This window comes from Magallana gigas, chromosome 1, assembly GCF_963853765.1.
Source record: "Magallana gigas chromosome 1, xbMagGiga1.1, whole genome shotgun sequence".
NCBI classification, from domain to species: Eukaryota; Metazoa; Mollusca; class Bivalvia; order Ostreida; family Ostreidae; genus Magallana; species Magallana gigas.
Window position 1 is genome coordinate 32,078,573 of NC_088853.1, and position 21,313 is coordinate 32,099,885.

The following is a 21,313-nucleotide window of genomic DNA, read 5'->3' on the forward strand; positions in this document are numbered from 1 at the left end:
TTTGTAAGGACTTGGTGACCAAATGTAACCTATGTATAAAAGGGTTAAGGAAACTGGGATAATATACAACATGACGAAGTATGCAAAAAAATATTCACAAGACCACAGGGATTAAGTGATTTATGCATAGGGTGAACTCCTGAAGAGGCGGGCCTTATTACAATTTTGAAATGACGTGCTACTTAAACCGCCGAAACACTCCTAATTAGATATGGCATATAAGTACCTGATTCAATGCTTCATTAAGAGTGTAGGGTTCAAATAAGTTTAAGACATGTGTGGATTCTAAGATGACTTTTTGGGGACCAAAAATCATTTAACATCATGCAATCAAGTCTCAAATAACATTTAAAAACTAGATGCTGTCATTAAACATTAATACCAGCACCAAATGTGTGCCCCTAAATAAGACTGTTTTGTACCAGTTTAATTAAAATGAAGGCCACATGCAAGTTCTGGTAATACATTTAAAAACTAAAATTTTCATAAATGAAGGATGAGATCCCTTCCCATATAGTAATACACATGAGCAGCAGTTTATGTGCAACTTTGGGTTGAACTGGTTGCATTGAATTTTCAGTTAATCAGTAATATGAACATTTCATGTCATAGAAAATATACTGTAATGGTCTATATTATAAAACAAACAAAATTAAAAATTAAAATATGCCCCCTCCCCGTGTCGCTTGCCGGCTTTAGATTTGCTTCTGTGTGCCTACATGTACATCATCGTGTGCACAGATTTAGAGAAGGGGTGGGAGTGAGGGGTCCAGACACCCCCTCCATGACAATTTATCTATATCAATAGTAAAATTCCCAAAAATACACCTTGGACCCCAATGCTCTTACAGACATGTACATGTAAACACTTTAACCCATTGCGCTACAATGTTAGGTAACATTATTTTGGGGGTAAATATTATATTTATACTTTATTGTTTATTTCAATAGGAAGTACACATTACTATATGCAAGTGTCTCTTACCACCATAAAGCTGTTATTAACCTAATAAAATAGTGCAAGGGATTTTGAAGAATAGGTCATGAAAATACATGTATGTTACAAATAACTGATCTTTGTCTGAAGTTACGTACACAATACAGGTCTGCAGGTATCATTAGCAGGTATTAGTTTTACCCAGCTCTTTGATTTACATGTATGTTTTTCATATGCAGAAAAGGATTAGTTAACATGCATAAACATTTCTTTTGTGATGTTCAGCTAAAGGAATTCATTATTGTGCTTTAATTGGATTATCATTATGGTGTTGACCAATATAGGTAAGCATACTACATGTGGTAGAACACAATGAGACGCCAACATACATTAGTATTACTTTCACTTTCTAAATAAGTGATCTCCCTTTGACAGAATACTGTATCTTTAAATAAGCTGACCATCGTTACCTATCCTTTCGCATTTTAAGGTTTCTGTTATTTTAATTGCAAAAGTTATTTTTTCATTGTTCAGACTTACACTATTGAGTTGACCCCATTTTGACCCTGTATAAACAATTTCGTATTAAATTTGTGTATTACATGTAAGTAAGTGTAGGGACTTATCATTTTTATATGAGTTATTATAGGAAGAAAGGAAGGAATATTTCTTAATGTATTATAATTGCATCAAATACAATGTAAGTCATGACCTTATGGGACTGTTCTGACCCCATGAAACAGGAAAATACAAAATATATTCTAATGTCATTATGATGCATCAGATGGTGTAAAGTACATGACCCCCAGGTGTTGTCTTTAACCCCCCCCCTTTTTTTTTTATAAAATAGGAAATGATAATACATGTACACTGTGTATTTTGTTAACTTCTGAGATCCTCATCCCTAAACCATATAATTCATTCTTGCTCTGTGTCATTGGGCATCGAATTGTATATAGGTTATTCCCCTTTGGAGACACCCTGACATTCTAGAACTAGAAATAATAAAGTATTTCATCTTATTCATATGTAGTGTTAGATCCATGTGGGTAATTCCTAGCCTAATGATGACACTGCTTTATTTAGGAGACTTTACAATTGCCCCAAATAGGCTAATACACATGCATATAACATTTTGTTTATAAATCTTAAAAATTGAATTAAGCAATTTCCAAAATGTTAATGTGCATTAGGAGAGATAAAAAAATCAAGACATGATTTAAGATTTGCTACTGTGCACATGTAAGAATGTAAGAAGACTGAATCTTTAGAACCAGGTTTGATTGGAGGGGGGGGGGGGAGGGGGGGTTGGATGTCAAGTGTAAACATTTCTAGTTTGAATCATTTATTGTTAATAATTTTAACTTGTCTGAATATTATTTATTGGTCCCAAGGTCAAAAAATGACTTCTGATCATATCTTAATAGATCATTTGTCAATTATGCAAGGTGTAATGTAATTTTTTTTAAAGAATAACATTTTTTACCAGTTTATAAAACTGTTTAGTCCCCAAATTATATTTTAATTTTACAGACCATTCGACAATTAAGGGGGGTTGGGGGTTGGGTTACAGTTTATATTTGAGTTTGTTTGGGGGTGGGGTTCCAAGTGATATATATTTGACAATTTTGTAGTGTAATTTAAAATAAGACTAAGCCATACTACAGTCATGAACATGAATAGTATAGAACAAAACACAAACTAATACATGTATATATATTTATATATATACATAGAAAGTATTACAAAACATAGATGATTGATCTAATATCATGGTTCTTAAATTGAATCATATATCATGTACATATATTATTGTTTCTTTGTTCAAGGCATTTCAGATGGTATGTATACGTCATGATCCCAAGTGCTCTTCCTGAAATTATCAAATACCATAAAAACCATTGTGACTCCCACCTTAATCCAAAGATATTATCCCTCCTTAGGTCATGGCGCATCAGATCATTATGGCATGTAAGTCATGACCCTAAGGGGTCATCCTGGCCGCCTTAGAATCAGAAATTGTCAATTATCTTTAAATTATTGATGTTTGATGATCTCTAATTAAAGCTTTATTATTAAGTCTCCCGAATGAAATTTGGAGACTTATTGTTTTGTACGGTTCTTATTACATGTATTACACATTGATTGCTTGCTCATAAATTTTCACTTTAAAGTAATTAAAATATAGGCATTTTTGAGAATTGCTCAACTGGGCTATTTATAGATTTCAAGAATCAGTATTATTTAGAAACATTAAAAAAAAATCAAAACTTGAATTGTTGAAATAAATACATGTTTTATTATAGTTTTTGAAATTAACAAAATATTCTTTATGAAGTTTGTAGTGTTTGGTGGATTTTGTGTTGAATAAAATAAGTAAATTTGTAATTTTCCTGCATATTTCTTTGTTCTTTCATGCAAGAATGATATCCAGTTGGTTACCATAGCGACAATGAACAATGAAAAAAAAATGGCATGTTCAAAGCTTAAAGTCTGTGAACATACATTATATAAGAATAATCAATTATCTTTTTCATCATGCACATGTGCCACCCTCTGCCTGCATCAAATGTAGCTTTAACAGCATGTAAGAAAAATGAAATCAAATGATTACAAACTATGTAGCATTGTTTCATTCCTGTTGCAAGTGGTGTATTTTGATGAACGGAAGTATTTCCAACAATGGTATGTTTGGATGTCGTTACCATGGAAACAAACATATTAATATAAAAACTGTTTTATTATGTTAGAAAAAATACAGTGCTTTTTGTTGAACCAAGTTTTAAAATTTTTTGATTACTTTGGTGTACTTCCTTACATGACAATTATGATCATATTATAAGGTTATCCTTTCAGGCACACGGATACTATGGTAACAAGAGCTTACGGAACTAGCTTCACTAAATGTTACAATATGTTGTCAGGTGAAAACAGATGTTGTGTGTTTTTGGAGGAAACAAAATATAACATGTTACATACACTATCGATCAAATCTAAAAAAAGAACAACAAAGCGATACAATAACAGCTTAAAAGGGGGAAATAGAACAGGATGCATTTGAATTATGTAGGTGCGTAGGCGAAATTGTAGTATATAAAACGCCACAAGTACTGTCAAAAATAGTTTTACACCACGACTGGATTTTCAACTCAAGTAAGTAATGAAATATTTTTTTTTAAAAATCTGGATGATTGCAGTAAGTGTGCACTTTATTTTTATGAATCCACTTTTGTTCATAAATATTGGTTGATTTTAAACGTTCTGCAAAGCTGATGCTTATACAAATAGCTGCGCTGACAATCAAACCGAGCTACATGTATAAGAAAAATAAGTGCGCGTAATTGAATAATTAGTATATGATGAAATATAGATATTGTCTATGTTAAAGTATAGCAAGCTGAATAAACGAGACATATTCTTTAAAACCTATTGATTTTTACTTGAGGTAAAAATGAGTAAAAATATTTCGAAAAAAAAGTTATAGTAAAAGAACAATATATTAATAACCCTTGAAACCAGTTTAAAATAGCCTAAAATTGGTACTCTTTTCAAGGTTTTCAAGTTTAAGATTTTTCATATGTGTAGCCTCAACCGTTGATATAACTTATCAGAGTTATTCCTTTAGTAAATGAAAGGTCTCGATTTAAATAATTTGGGTCTCTTCTTTATTTTGTATATATGTGTTTGAATTGTATTGAATTGCCTAAAACGGTAGTGTTCAGGTGGCATTTATTATTGCGTGCAATTCAAAAGATAATCAAACCGATATGCTCTATAGTTCTTGTTAGATTGGAGCTGAGATAAAAAATGCTATATGAGGTATTATTGGGTGTCCCAGAATATCAAAATACAATCTACTTTTTTAATATTTTCTTTATCAAATTTATTTAACATAAAAGAAGTGCATTTGAATGAATATGATGTTAATTCACTGTACAACATTTACAAACATTGGAAAGTTCTTGATAGATTAAGCACAGTCTAGAAAACACAACAAATTTAAACAGATTACGTCAATGACCACAATTACTCATTACAACCACTCTTCGGATCGAATTTTCACAAGTTTTCTCACCATTTAAAAAAACATTACTTTTTGAGCAGTTTATTCTTAGGCTATTCTTACAAATATTTTTGGATTCTGTGTTTGACAATATAGTTTTAAAATGAAAGATACATGCTGTCATTTCCCATTTCTGTTTTTCATCATTCAAGATGGAAGTTAGAATGGGGAAATAACACTTCTGACTTGTTAGGAATTAAATTCTCCATAAATCTTATTGAAATGATTGATTTAAATTACGACCCAATATTTCAAAAAATTCAAAGTACTTTGAAACAATGGAAACGCAGAAAACTAACACCTTTTGGACGACTAGTGGTTTTGAAAAGTTTAATTATTCCAAAATTAAAGCACCTTATTCTTACCTTACCAAACCCTAACAATGAAATGTTAAAAGACATTGATAAAGAACTATATTATTTCCTATGGGGTGGCAAAGTCCACAAAATTAAAAAAAAATATTGTCATTCAAGATTATAGACTGGGGGGATTGAAAATGATTGATCACTCTGATTTTACACTTGCTTTGAAATCAAGTTGGATTCGTAGACTCCTCATATCAAAATCCAAGTGGGTTAATTTATTAGAAGCTCCAATGAAAATAAAATTAAATAACTTATGGTTAAAGGGCTCGGATTATGTACTTTAACACAGTAAAAGTATAGGTAACAAATTTTGGTCAGAGGTGTTCCTAAGTTACATAAAAATAAGCGAGATAATCTCCCAAAACACCAATCCACTTTTTGAACACCAACCCAAGGGTAAAGATAAACAAGGAAAGTATATTTTTGAGAAGTTTTTTTAAGGCTGGTTTTGTTTGCATCATTGACCTTTTTGATATAGATGGTGACTTTAGAAGTTTTGAATCTTTAATTGAACTTGGTATTAAGACTAACTTTGTTGAATATAATGGTCTAAAAAAGAGTATATTAAAACGAATAAGTGAATGCAATATAAAAGAAATTAAACCAACAGTTGGACCATATATCCAAAACACACTAGCCATATTCTACAAAAATAGAAAAGGATGTAAAGAAATGTATAATATATTGATAAGGGAAAAGAGGGTTAAAAAAAAAGCAATACTAAAATGGGAAGAGAATGACACAATATTTAATGAGAAGGATTGGTATAAAATATTTGAACTTCCTTTTAAGACAACCAAAGAATCTAAATTCAATTGGTTACAATGCCAAATTTTACACAGGATATTACCAACAAATTATTACTTGCATAAGCTTAAACTTATTGAATCCCCTAAATGTTCTTTTTGTAAACAAGATTCTGAAACAATCAGTCATCTTTTTGTAGAATGCCTATTTGTAAAAGAACTACGGAGTGACATTGAAGAGTTATTTTTAAGAAACTACAGGGTGTCCCTAATGTTTGATAAGCAAAGTATACTTTTTGGTAAATATAAAAACTACCATATGTATAGAATACAAAACCTGTTAAGTTATATTGTAAAACAGTATATTTTCACTTGTAGACTTAAAACTTACCCAACTTTAAATGTGTTGGAACTCAAAAGGAAAATTAAGTTGAGTTTGAGCGATACGGAACGTCGTTACTCTCAGACGGAGAAAGAGGCGTTAGCTCTAGTGTGGGCATGTGAAATATTTCATGTTTATCTGGACGGCATAGAATTTGAGCTCCTCACTCATCACAAGCCGCTTGAGTGTATTTATTCTCCAAAGTCAAAGGTTTGCGCTAGAATAGAGCGTTCGGTGTTGCACATGCAACCGTACAATTTTAAAGTTCGGTACATTCCGGGTCCGAAGATCATAGCAGACACGCTTTCACGTCTTGTCAAAAATGACATTCCGCAGAAGTCGCAGGATATTGTCGACGACTACGTTAGGTTTGTAGCTGAAGAAGCAACACCAATTGCTATGACAACTCGCGATATTGAGAGAGCGTCAGAGGATGACCCAGAACTTTGTTCGGTTAGACAATGTCTTGTAAATCAGAAGTGGCATCGCATCGAGTTCAAGCAATATTTGGCAATACGGAGCGAATTGTATTCGATTGGAAAATTAGTATTACGAGGTACGCGAATCGTAATTCCGGCACAATTGCGCGATCAGGTACTTCAACTTGCGCATGAAGGACATCCTGGCATAGTTGCAATGAAATCGCAATTAAGAAGTAAAGTTTGGTGGCCAGGGATTGACAAATGTGTTGAAACGTTTTGTAGAAGTTGTTACGGGTGTCAGTTAGTAAATCAACCTAGTAAACCTGAACCGATAAAGCGCACCGAGTTGCCTTCTGCGCCTTGGCAACATCTCGCCACAGATCTCTTAGGTCCATTACCGATTAAGGAGTACATATTAGTACTAGTTGATTACTATTGTGGGTATTTTGAAGTCGCAATCACGAAAAATATTTCTTCTGAGAATATTACAGCATTGATTTTAAAGTTCTTTCTAACTCATGGGTTACCGTTATTAATCCATACAGATAATGGTCCTGTGAGTCAGCATTTTAAAGATTTCATGTTGGACAACGGTATTGTCCACCACAGAACGACTCCTCTATGGCCGCAGGGGAATGGTGAAGTTGAACGCCAAAATAGATCAATACTGAAACGTGTTAGAATTGCTCACGCTGAAGGTCGAGATTAGAAAGCGGAACTTGATAAATTTCTTGTAATGTGTCGCAATACGCCGCACGCGACGACTGGTATTAGTCCTTTTCAGTTATTGTTTGATCGCAAGCTTCGCACAAAGCTTTTTGACTACAATGTTGATGATCTTGAAATACGCGATCGCGATGCGGAACAAAAGGAAAAGGGCAAAATGTATTCCGATAAACGACGTAGAGCGGTTGAATCCGATATTCATACGGGTGCTAAAGTTCTTGTTAAACAAGATTGCGAACACAAATTATCCACACCATTTAACGCATAACCGTTTAAAGTTGTTGAGATGAAAGGCAATAGTGTAGTTATTGAATCAGATGAAGGTGTACAGTACAAACGAAATGTTACACATTTAAAGAAATTCAATGAGAGAGAGCGTAATTGTTTGTCAAATGAACCAACATCGATTGAAAATGATGAGAGAGTTGATGAAAACTGTGAGACATATCCAAGTACAAATGTTAGTTGTAACTCAGAAAGTCAGTGTAGTACTGAGCCTGTCAGTATGTTCAATGATACAAGTAGTGAAACTGTTGGTGTTCAAAGTAGACCTGTAAGAAATAAGAAACTGCCATCCAGATTTGAAGGATTTTCTATGTATTAATAACTTCCTGGGAAATAACTGTGAAATGACATTGTAGTTATGGTGGAAATCTTTATATTAAATTTGGATTTTTTTTTATTATGTCTTTGTCAACACAAATTAATGATTTGTGCCAATGTACAAATTAGTATGGCACTGCATGTGTTTAATTGATTACTTTTTAGAAGTTATTTCATTTGGTGCATAGTTGTATTGCAAGAAAGGAAGGGATGTAGTGTTTGTAATTTACATTACGTATTCTAAGAGAGATAACTCTATGCTATATGCTGTGTTATGTTGGGTTATTGCCCCTGTAGTATGTGTGACGTTGTTTCCGGTTTTAATAAAGGTCTTCAATGACGAACCTGTTTTATTCATGTTCTAAATCTGGTTAAATCCGTGTGTGTAGCATACAAGGACGCTACACTACCTTGCGTTTTCCATCAAGACCAAGCGCGTCAAGATGAATGAAAAAAAGAACGCAGCTGTGTTCGCGTCACTAGGGTTGAATTCATGCAAAGTTCTGAGCGACTGTGCAGACATTACGTTCCCGTTTCACGTTAGAGTTAAAATAAAAAATGTCCATGAACTTGTCGCTGTTAATATTCCAGCTTTCTAACACCATGTAATTTAGATTTGAACACAACGCAAACTTGCGGTTAACTTATTTATTTACGCCCCCCCCCCCCCCCCCACACCTGGAGAGTTTCACAAATCAAAATCAATAGACAATTCGTAGAAAAGTCAATTGTATTACATTTTTTATCTGTTTATCTCGGTAAAAAAAACAGCAAACTTCTGATTTCACTTACTCTTTCTGTATGTTTTTTTTTAGATAATCGACAAAATAGTTGTTGTCGCTAAATCGTGATAAAAGCTTATCATAACATTACTAGCTTTAAATTTATGTATGCCTCCTATTACAAATGCTTGCCTGATATGACAGCGAAGAATTTTCGGAAACCTTGAAGCACTTTAGCTGATTTTATCATTTATTTAAATGACACACGGTTAATTGTTGATACAATACTCTGACACTGACTACAGTGTGATCCTAAAAATCAACATTTAGTGTCCATCATTAGATTTGTGGCCTTTGAGGCTGGTCATAAATGGAGGGTTTACTAACGTGACCCATTTCTTGGTACTCCGCATTGTCATCTGCCATTTCAATAACCCCTTGCTGTGCAGAGAGGGCGTTCGTTTGCGAATCTGTTTTCGTTTGTTGTGTTGGTACAGTTTGTGGTTGACACGCCTTGCACCTTAAAATCCTGAATCAATTCAATTAAAAACTGAGCTAATTTTATTCTTTTTCACTCCTCCAACATTATAATTGTGTATGGTGGCCAATTTTAAACGGAGATATTACAAGCCTCGTCTTAAAAGACAATTTGACTATGTTTATCAATTCCCAATATTGGTGCATTTCTGTTCATGTAGTTAATTATTTTGCATATATAACAAATGAAGGTTGAACGAAATTGATAGCCTACTTAAATGAAAATACTTTTTTACCATGTAATAGTGCAGCAATTTACTGCGACGCTAATGCAAAGAATCACTGTTACTCCAATTAAAATAAATTTGTTTTCTGAGGTTGAATCTTGCCGCTGTTTCACTATAAATGAAAGACAAACTTCACTGTTAGCATACAAATCAATCGTACCATATTAATCACGGTTACAAACGAAGTCAAAACACGCACCAATCGTCAATAGTTTCAATAGTAGTTATAAAATTCAGCATTAATACTTAAATATATGCTTTTACTTACTGTTTGAAGATCTCTGATCACAGCAATATGCATATTGAGCATATTGAACATCACACGTTTCGTTACAGAAGTCTCCAAATTTACCCGGTACACATCCATCATAACAACTACCAGTATTTGTTACATCCATTTTTACAGTCTTGACTGCATGTTTTGTGACAAAATTTACCAAACTTGCTAGCAGGGCAATCTCCAATACATTGCCCCGTCATTATGTCACACCCTGAAGGACAATTGTCACAGCCTATTTCACACTGTTCTCCGTAGAATCCCTCCCGGCAACCATAGGTACATAAACCAGTTTCATTATTACAGGTATGATTTAAACAGTTGGCACTGCATTCCAAAGAACACGTGGGTCCATAGTGCGTAGAGTCGCATACTGTGAAGAAAATGTTTAAATTGAATTTACTAAAGCACGAATGCATTTCTTTTGATATTGGTATTTTTATATTCTAAAGAAAAAAAATTGTACCGTCTATTATCTTATTTTACAAAAAAATCCAAAATGCTCTAATTTGTCTATTTAAAAAAAAAATAAACATTGAACGCAAGTTTTAGCTCGTGACTTGATGTAAAAAATTACAGAATTGCAATTGATATTGCACATTTAAAAAAAAAACAAGACTAAATATATTGACAGTATACATACATGTAGGATGTATTGCCCAAATACTTGAATAATGACAAAATGTGCAGAGACAACATTTTTCATTTTAAAATATGGTATTTTGTTTAAAAGATAGTTCGTATATCATATAACGATGCTACAAATACAATCACCCCCTTCATGTTATAATGGTAGTACAAAACATATAAATTTAAATGTTCCTTAGTTTAATTTTTCGTAAAATTTGATGTTTTTTTTTTTTTTTTTTAAATCTGTTAAAGAACAGGAGACATTTGACATGTATTATTTTGCCCAATACTTGTTTTAATTTTTTTTTTAAACAAGATTAATCTTTGACATGATTTAATTTTTGTTATTGATGTGATTTGCATTTTACAATACATAGTCGCAGATTGGGGGTCTTAATGCCTCTTTTCTTTGGAGAAAAACCGACATGATAATACTGTACGACATCGTATCGAACCAACCATTTGAATCTCCTTTTAGTTGAGCGTAAAATGAAACAGTCTTTGTTAAAATTTGCTATGCGCATTCCAATATAAGTTATTCTTTACGATATTACATATTGTTGTGTTGCTATTTATACAAGAGACCTTTTCAAATAAAAGAATAAAAATTAGTTCGTCAGCTTTACATAAATTGATGTTTAAATCTTCAATTGAAGATGGCGAAATTTGGTGCGTGACTTAAGTTTCTGTTCAAACTAAAGATCTGTAATTTAAACACAACACACACAAGTGTTCAGTCCTTTAGATTGCAAGGTCATATCAAAAGGTCAAAGATAAAAGATGACGATGTCATTGTGGTTAACTCATATCTGAAAAATGGAAGGCAAATTTGCACAACAATTAAAAAAAAAGTAATGTCAAATGTAGGTTGTAAAATTCTTCGCTTTTTTATATATGCCATTGAAACAACATCAAATGCTTCACATTCACAACTCAACACTTTTCAACTGAATTAATTATTTACTTTTTCATTTTACGTCAATCAACCGCCTGAACCTTAATGCTCAATTATAACGTCACGTCGCGTAAGGGCACAGTGTAATATCAAAAATTCATCTTATGAGTGATATCAACGGCATAATGATATTGAGATAAACATGTGATGAATATATTTATTTTGAAATTGATATATTCACAAACAGACTATTTTCAGTGTCATATTTTTTTTTAATAAAGAAGTTTTAATAAGACCGAAACAATAAAGTTGCCTCAATGAAGGCCAAAATATAGACTGACAAGTTTGGCAAAATTATATCCATAGGATTAATATCAAATGACCAATTAATTTCAATACTCACTGTTACATTTGTCCCCTGACCAGTTCTTTATGCACCCACCAAGACAAATCCCACTTTCTTGATTACATGTACCGTTCTTACATCTTGTACTGCATATTTTATTACAAGTGTACCCAAACCTTCCCGGTGTGCATCCACGTCTACATAAGCCCGTGCTTTGGAAATATTCCCCTCCGTAACAAAATGAAGGACACTTTGAGTAACAGTGATATCCACAATAACCAGGGTTACAGCTATTACAGAAGCCTCTTCTTCTGGAACAATTAGGTTCTCTACAGTTTTCAGAACATAAACTATCACAGAAAGTTCCCCAATATCCTTCGACACATCCGTAGTCACATTGACTAAATGGTTTGCAGGTATGGTTAATGCAATTGTGATCACATCCTAGTTTAATTAAAAAAACAAACATGGAGAATATTAAAAGAGTTTCTCCTTCGCCCAAGCGACACACACACATTAAATCTGTTGTAAAATTAACGTTAAGAAAAATAGTTGGAAATTTGAAAAGATCAGAATACTTGATTCAATTGCAATTGTGTCATACAGACAATCTTAAAATTCAGTTTACCAAAAACTTCTATTTCACATATCTCAAGGATTGCTCCATAGAGAGCATCATTATTATCTTCCGGAGCGTCGTACGTCGTCTCCACAATGACATATCTAGCCTTTTGTTGACATGGTATGTCTATTATGTTTGGAGGTAAGTCTGGGTATGTTGTGTTGTCAGTGTAACACCGAGTTCTCTGTGTTGTCAAACTGTGTGTTGCCGAGATGTTTGATACGTCAAGATAAAACTGTCGGAACCGATACTGCTTCCAATCTGATGACCTGTTACCTAAATGATATCAATATTCATAAAAGATTTTTGAAGCTTTGAATTTATACTGTAAAAGAATAAGCATAAAATATTTGAATCGGATAACAGCAGAGGTACTCTCTTAATGAGGCATGGTCACAGTTTTCAGATTTTAAGATTACAATGCCTAACTAAGGCATTTTTATAGGCAAACATAATATAAGTGTCATTATTCGAGTTATATACGAGTTACAGAGCTTAGAATTTTTTTTATATGTAAGCAAAGCTTTTGTTTACATTTTGATTGTTCAAGTGAAAATTCGACTTTTAGACCTAATATCGATATGATAAACTTTAGGAACTGTTTTTTAATGCTTAATGTGAATAGGAAGATTGAAAATCATCTGAAAAAGATTTCGACTGGTATATTGATCTTATGTAAACAATAACAGGGCACGAGCCTTGTTTACATGACAAAGAATTGTGAGCCCTGCATCTTGCTCGTAACCTTACGACTGACTTTTAAATTTAATTTGATCGTTAGAAGTGCTTTTAAAGCATTGTAAAAAAAAATGATGATGTCCATAAGAAAATAGTAATATTTTTCACGTAGAATTTTATCCTTAGAATAATCTTGATATTCTTTTCCAATACTTTTTTTTCACCATTTGATATCATATTAAATTACAAATTAGATCTATTGCTTCAACAGATTTGGAGTCCAATCGCAACTTCTCGGGCCTTTCCGGCAAGCTCAGAAAAGCACCTCGAATATATTACCTAGGCGTCCATGCCACCCCCCTTTTTATAAAACTTGATATAAACACAACACATATTACGATCTGTTGAGATGTAAGCTAGACTTCTTTAAAGTAAATGATATACCCTAAATTATAAAACAGAAGCGACTTATAAGTCTGTCAAGCCAATACTTTTTTAATAGGAAGCGACTCTATTTTGTATAAAGTTCTAACATCCGGTAATGTTAATACATTCGAGGTGTTTTTCCGAGCCTGCCGGAAAGGCCCGAGAAGTTGCGATTGATATGGAGTCTCGTGGGAACACCACCTCACGTGATACTGCAAAAATAAAATAATACAAAAACATGCTAAATGCAAGGGCTTAACATAAACAAACATATTTTTTTTTCTTTTTATTTGTAAAATAAACATTTCAAATTTTAAAAAAAATTCTCGGAGCTTGAAATATTCAAGTAAGAACAATCACAAATTCAACGTAAACAGAATATGAGCAGAAAAATGCTTATTTATGTAAAATGCAAGGCAATTCCATACAGCCCCCACCATTTTAATTACATAAATAGGGATATAATGGTTACATATGTAAAATTTCATTTCGTTTGTTAACTTTATGCCCTTGTACTTCTGCGTTCTATTTGACCTATGTCATATTCGACATCATTTGACCCATGTCAGATTCGACCCATCAGATTCGACATCATTTGACCCATGTCAGATTCGACATCATTTGATCCATATCAGATTCGACATCATTAGCCCAAAATGCAAACACACAACTGACTAAGATTATAGTTAAAATTTTCATTCCTTAAAATAATCAAACAAAATTTCATTGAAATCGGTCTTTTTGAGTAAGGAATTAATATTAAGTGGCCGATATGTGTATAAAAACTTAACAAAATTTCATTAAAATCGGTCTCTTTGAGTAAGGAATATATTATTAAGCGGCCTATATGTGTATTAAAACCTAATAATCACATGTTTACACTGGATATGAAAATAAATTTTCATTTTATCTTAACTCAAATTTGTTCATTTTTTTTAAACGTTAAAAAGAAAAATGCTTTTATTGGAAAGTATTTCGGTATGTTGACATTTTTCTCCGTGAAACAACAAACCCTTTGGTATAAATATATAAAATCCCTAAAATGAATTTTTGTTTCACGGGGGGATGTTTAAAAACCTTTTCCGTTGTCCGTAAGTTTCTATTTTTTAAAATGAGATATTTTTTTTCCAAAATACAAAATTATGTTTTTTTGTTTGACCAAATCATTTATATTTAATGAAAATATACATTAATGTTCACATTTTATGAAATAATAAATTAAATTAGACAATTATCAAAAATGACTTTTAGTTAGACAATGCTATCGTTCTCAGTCCTTCCTTAGCAAAATGAAATGATAGACAAATATATACCACCACCCCCTCCCAGCTATAACCCTTCCTTACATGTAGGTGACATGAATTATTATTAAAAAGGACGGACTAATGGGTTTTTTTCTTCTAAAGATGCAGTCAGCTTTAATTCTGTATCAGAAGACGTTTTTGAAAACATTATATACATTAACACTTAATGATCATTTGGTCACACCCTGCAATCAGAACCCCTACCCAATACAATATATGATTTTTTTGGCCCCGCCCTAAAATCAAATCCCTTCATTGGGAGACATGAACTTAAAGATTTTGATAGTTTGTGTGATTCTCCTTATTATACAGCCAGTTTTTTGTTTAGTATCACCAGAAGTAAAGGAGATTATGCATCAACACCATATAACTATTTTGGCCTCACACTAGAATCAAAATCCCTACTTCCCTCAAGGGCTCAAATAGGCAGATTGCCTGCTGCCCAATCCTATTATGTAATAATTTTTACATAATAAAATATTGTTTGAATAAAATCCCTACTTCGGGGGACATGAAATTTATAATTTTGGTAGAAGGCTTCCTGGTTCACATAATATAAATTCAGATGTCACCGTCACCAACTTCCCTTAAGTCAATACTCGGAAGTTCGTTGACATCAGAACTATGCATTCCGTTTTGTCCCACATGTAGTTTTCCTATAGGATATTAAAGTAGTCCGGTTATAGACTACGTCATGATACGGATTTTACAATATTTGTTCGACTTTTACAAAGCGTTTTAGATACCCGGTATTGATTTTGCTATACATCGCTGTTGTAAACAATGGCAATAATAAGCAATTAGAACGGTAATATATGTATTCTATGAGAGATAGAAATGATTAATGTTGAGAAACTCGATTATGTTAAAGTAAAATGAAACACGAAGATTTTGATTAACCAGGATCTCGGGTATGCTTATATCTTCTTTGTTTTGATGCCCCCCCCCCCCCCCCCTGAAATTTTTATGATCTTTTACTAAAACCGGTTTAAATTTAGAGACAGAAGGCAAGCTATTTCGAATTTAATCAATCGTCAATTAATAATGTTTAAATGATATTTAACATTGTTGACAGATCTAGGCAGAAAACTGTAGCAAAATCTGATTTTTACGGATTTTTTCGTCAGGGTCTACTTGGTTTAGAGCTTATAGCGTGAAAAGTAATCCGTCAACATATAATTTATTTTACCAAATCTTTTTTTAAGATGTCAACCTATAGAATAAACAGCATGAATTTAAGTTTGAGTCCATAAAATAGTAAAAAAAAATTACCCAACGCGATACTAGCATTGCATTTTTTGTATTCTATTTTGATACACCAGGTCTATAAAGCGTACTTACTTACAAAAATTCACGCAAAATTATTGATGAGATATGGCTCAAATAAATATTTATACTCTATTTTGTATGTTCAGTTCTAATTTTCCCAAAATTGGTAATTATTTTTATGAAAAACGGACGTCTGGCAAATTTCATAATTGTCAATAATTTTCGCAAGGGGGTACACCCGTCTGAGAGGTGATAACAAACAAACTAGCATGTAAACATGCATATTTTTTTTGTATATGCATTATGTATTGCTAGAATGTATATTTATCATTTAAAGCTAAGCTTTTAATGATTGAGCCCATTTAGTGCCGAGTATAGGACTACCTTAAATGTTCTTATCGGATTTTATCAAAAACATGTTCACTAAATGACTGTATTAGCCCCGTACTAGGGCCTGAAGCCCTGTCCTAAGGGTCATGAATTCCACAGTTCATGAACATCATAATCATGCATTTATTTTTTAACAGATATATATGGGAGTAGACAAGAAGATTTTGTAAGATTTAATTCATTTTTATTCTATTGCCATATTGGCCCCACCCTATAGCCTGACCCAGGGGCCATGAATTTCACAATTTTAATAAAGGTCTTCACGGACATCATATCCATGCCGGGAGTAAAGCAAAAGTTGTTTATAGGGCCCCGCAAGGATTTGCGGGTGCCATATAGTAATCACTTGGTCCGTCCGTCATTCTGTCGGTCCGTCTGTCACTCTTCCGTCCACAAATTTTCTGTTTTTGTCTAATAACTTTTTTATGGTTGCCCAATCAAGTTCAAATTTGGTATGGTAGTTCAGTATGCAGAAAAACATATTCTGATGCTAAGTTTGGTTCTCTATGTCTTCTGGTTGGAGCTGGGGTGGTGGGGTAGATTCCTAACTATGCATACGAATGAATGGGCAAAGAGAGATAACTGCTGAGAATGTTACCATCCTTGTATACTTGGAAGGCTGCGCAATATTTGTCCTTTGGGATTAATTAACCTTCCACAGGAAGAAAATCCTAAGCTTTATCTTTATCTGTCACATTCAGATTAATTACTGCACTGCCTGTGTCTGCAAATGAACTTTGTTTTGAAGTTAAGGTCAATTTTGAATGATGTGTAGTATTGTGTACATTCTTTGAAATATTGATTTAAAATATAATATTCATACTTTTTTGGGGTTAAAATACCGTACAGAATGATTTATTATAATTTTATTGAATTCTAAAATCAAGATATATATTAAGATATCCCTTTTCACTATTTTTATTTCTGCCTTAATGCTGTTAATTTTAACAGGTAATCAGATAATTACCCCTTTCTGTCATTTCTGAACAAAAAAAATCTTATTGTAAAGTTAGAAGAAAAGGATGAGAGAGCAGAACAATTAATCCCCTGGGATTAATTATCTTGCCTGCTGCAGAAAATTTAGAGGCTTATCTCCATCTGTCTTATGAAGATTAATGAACACCTTTGTCTGCAACTGATGTTTGTTTTGAAGTTAAGGTCAACCCCGGGTGAAACAATGTATTTGCAATCACTGAAGGCTTGCATTTTATAAAACACCTGTTTAAATCTTTTTTAAATACACATTTAATTTAGTTTTTTTACAAGACATGAGGTTATCCCTGCATGCAGATATAAGGTTACTATTTAGAGTTTTTGGACATTCAGGAATTATCTTGAAATTTTCAAAATACAGTTGTTACTTATAATTTTCATATTTTTTTTACCACCTTATATACATGTATATTGCAGTTCTTTACATCTTATGCCGGGCATTTATTTTTCATCATTGTTAATATAAAGAGGATGGAATTCAAAGTTTTTTTTCACTTCTCTATATTAATTGTCATAGCGGGGTAATTCCTGACTGGTCAGTTTTCTAGTTTTATTTTTTGGAAAATTTGGCTTTTTTTTTGCATAGTTGTCCTCTCCTGTATCGCCCTTAGAGTAATAGACCCATTTATTTCACAATTTTGATTACTCTTACCATAGAGATGCTTCAAACCAAATATGGTAAAATTTGGCCTTGTAGTTTTCAACGAGAAGTTAAAAATGTAAAATTGTTATTGCACGACGACGGACGAATACCAATTGCAGAAGGTTAAACGAGTGACTCAGGTAACCTAGAAAGAGAAAAATCGCACTTTTGGGAGTTCTTTCAATCACAATTAAGTTAGTACTTAAGGAAGGAGTCTTTTCTGGTTTTCGACTTGTCAAGCGTAAATTTGATCAATTGTTTATTAAATCAAGATGAAAGGAAATTAAAATAGTATATTTTTCTTTCTATTTTATTATCATACAACTTGACATAGAAAAAGTACTCAATGTTTAGAATCTAACAAGGACTATATTTTTGGCGTAATATTGGCGTAGGAAAATATCACATGTTTCACAATTCAGAATTGCTGCAGATTAATGAGTCTGTTTTAGCATTTTAAAAACAATATGATAAATGTTGGATTTTTTTTACTAATGTCATTTAATGATATGATATTTGGGTTTCAGAATATGTTTTTAAAATATGATTTGCCAATCAAATTACATTTTTATAAGCTTTTTAAAGCGCCCATTCTATATAAAAATTTCTTTTGAAATTCACTATTGTCAGTTTTTCTCTCTTATTAAATGGTCAATATATTAGCTTTTCTGTCAATGTATATCTTTATATAAAGTCTTCATAATACATAAAAATCAGAAATATGTTATTATTGGAAGCCAAAAAAATAATAATCAAAATTTCTTCGAAATTAATTTTTTTAAAGGAAATGCGGGCTAAGAAATATCAATTTTAGTATAAATATTTATCCTAATTTAGTAGTATAAGCTGATAGACATTCTAATATTCTATCATTTCATTAAAGAATAGAATCTTCAAATCTTAAACAAATGTCTACAGAACTTCAAATAGCTACACTTATTTTTTTCATCCTTTACGTTGAGGAAAAAGGTAGTGACCTTGACCTGACCTTTATGCTAAAACAAAATGGTCAAATATGATTAAACTGGTAGAATCATTTGGTAATATGATCTGTTTGACTGTGTCAAAATTTCATGAATTTCTTATTGTAAGTAGTATGTTTGATACCGAGAAGACTCCTTCCTTAAGAACAATCGATAAATTCGATGAAACGTATTCAGAAGAATAATTTTTCAAGGAAACTTATTTATAATTGTCTTGAAAATAGTTGGATTTAAGATAGTGCAACAAATTTAGATATGTTTTTTAATCATATGTATTTCTACGCCAGTGTACAATATTGTTTGGATACATTTTTCAAATGTATGTTGATGGTATATACTGATACTTAATGGATCGTTGTGTTTGATGGTGTTAATTTTATCTTTAAATATATACAATATGATTCTAATGGGGTTTTCCATCTATAGGCACGGATATAAGAAACCATAGTGTGCGTAAATATACTGATACAGCTAAGAAACTACTTTTCATGCGGACTTACATATCGTTGATTTTAAAATAAATAATAATCAATAAAATCAACTCCAGTCAGTACTGCAGTGATTTGAATAATAATCACTATGCATCCAGCAACTTGTTCCAATGCTTACTGACCCCCCCCCCCCCCGAATAAAAACCCCATGAAACAATGATGTTGTGTACATAATATTGTCAAATTTGTTAGCTCACCTGAGCTGAAAGCTCAAATGAGCTATTCTGATCACATTTTGTCTGTCGCCCGTCTGTCTGTAAACTTTTCACATTTTGAACAGCTTCTCAAGTATCCTTAGATAGTCGTGATTTAAAGCTGTGAAAATCATGCTCCCCAGGGGTAGGGTGGGGCCACAAAGGTTCAAAGTTTGGTGTAGGTTTATATCCCATATATAAACAATTGTTAATGATCTTTTTAAGAACTGCAAGACTGAACATCTGATATGACTATAAAATCATCCTGTTAGAAAAGGGACTAATGATTATAAACATATTAAGAATATCCAGGGGGGGGGGGGTTGATTTTATTTATACAGGGTCTACATGTATTATTATACATTGTCCAGATAGTTTGTATTATGACTCCATTAAGCTGATTTTATCATACCTCATCATCATTGTTCCTCAGGTGAGCGATGTGGCCCATGGGCCTCTTGTTTTCAAAATTATAATAATATATAATGTATTTTATTTGGGTTTTTTAGACAATAATTCTTATACAAATTCATTCGAGAAAAAGTATCATATGACTTTGATAAAAATAAAAGACGAATATCAATTGATTTTAAAAAGTTATTCAATAGAAGTTAGATGATACAGACCATCTTTTCTGTAATGTATTTTAACATTACTAAGATGGAATTGTTTTCCAAGATCCACCTGAAACCATGCCTTTGTTTTATTAAGACCAGTGTGGGAACAAGAGTCGGACGTCGTGCTTAGAATTCCATCATTCGCCCTGCTGGCTGTGAACGACAGATACGTCGAACTTTGAGAAACTGTTATAGTAAATCTGTCAGACACCTTTCCTGTAAATAGATTTTTGTTAAGTCATAATACTATAAATACACGTAGAAAGGTTTGTAGAAATAACCACTGTCCTTCTAAATACATTAGTTAAATGGTACATGTAAGGAAAAATACACCGGAAAAAAGTGGACTGTAACGTACCTGTTATAACGTTTAAGATTTATTATGACATCTAGAGTTGAATCTTCCGTGAGCTTGAATAATGTGCTCATATTAACAATTAACAACTATGCATTGACATTGTTTTATCATATGTAACGTAATGAAGGGTCAAAAGAGGACCAGTGTATTAAGTTGTTGACCCTCGTTATGCTAGAAAAGGGAAATGTTTTAATAAGCAATATATAATTATAAACAAGTATGTTCCTAATAATATCCAACTTCTCAGGGGTTTAAAACGGCCCAAAATGACTTTTAAGTCCGACCCCTAAATATTTTTTCTTAACACATCCTAAAAACAAATATGGCAGTTTAATACTTGTTGAACAGAGCATTCAAAATTGAATTTCATTCGACCTTTAAATCGATATGGCGTATTCCTTCGAAATAACTAACCAGATGTCCAAAATATATTTATTTCAAATTTATGATTAATTGCTACATTACTA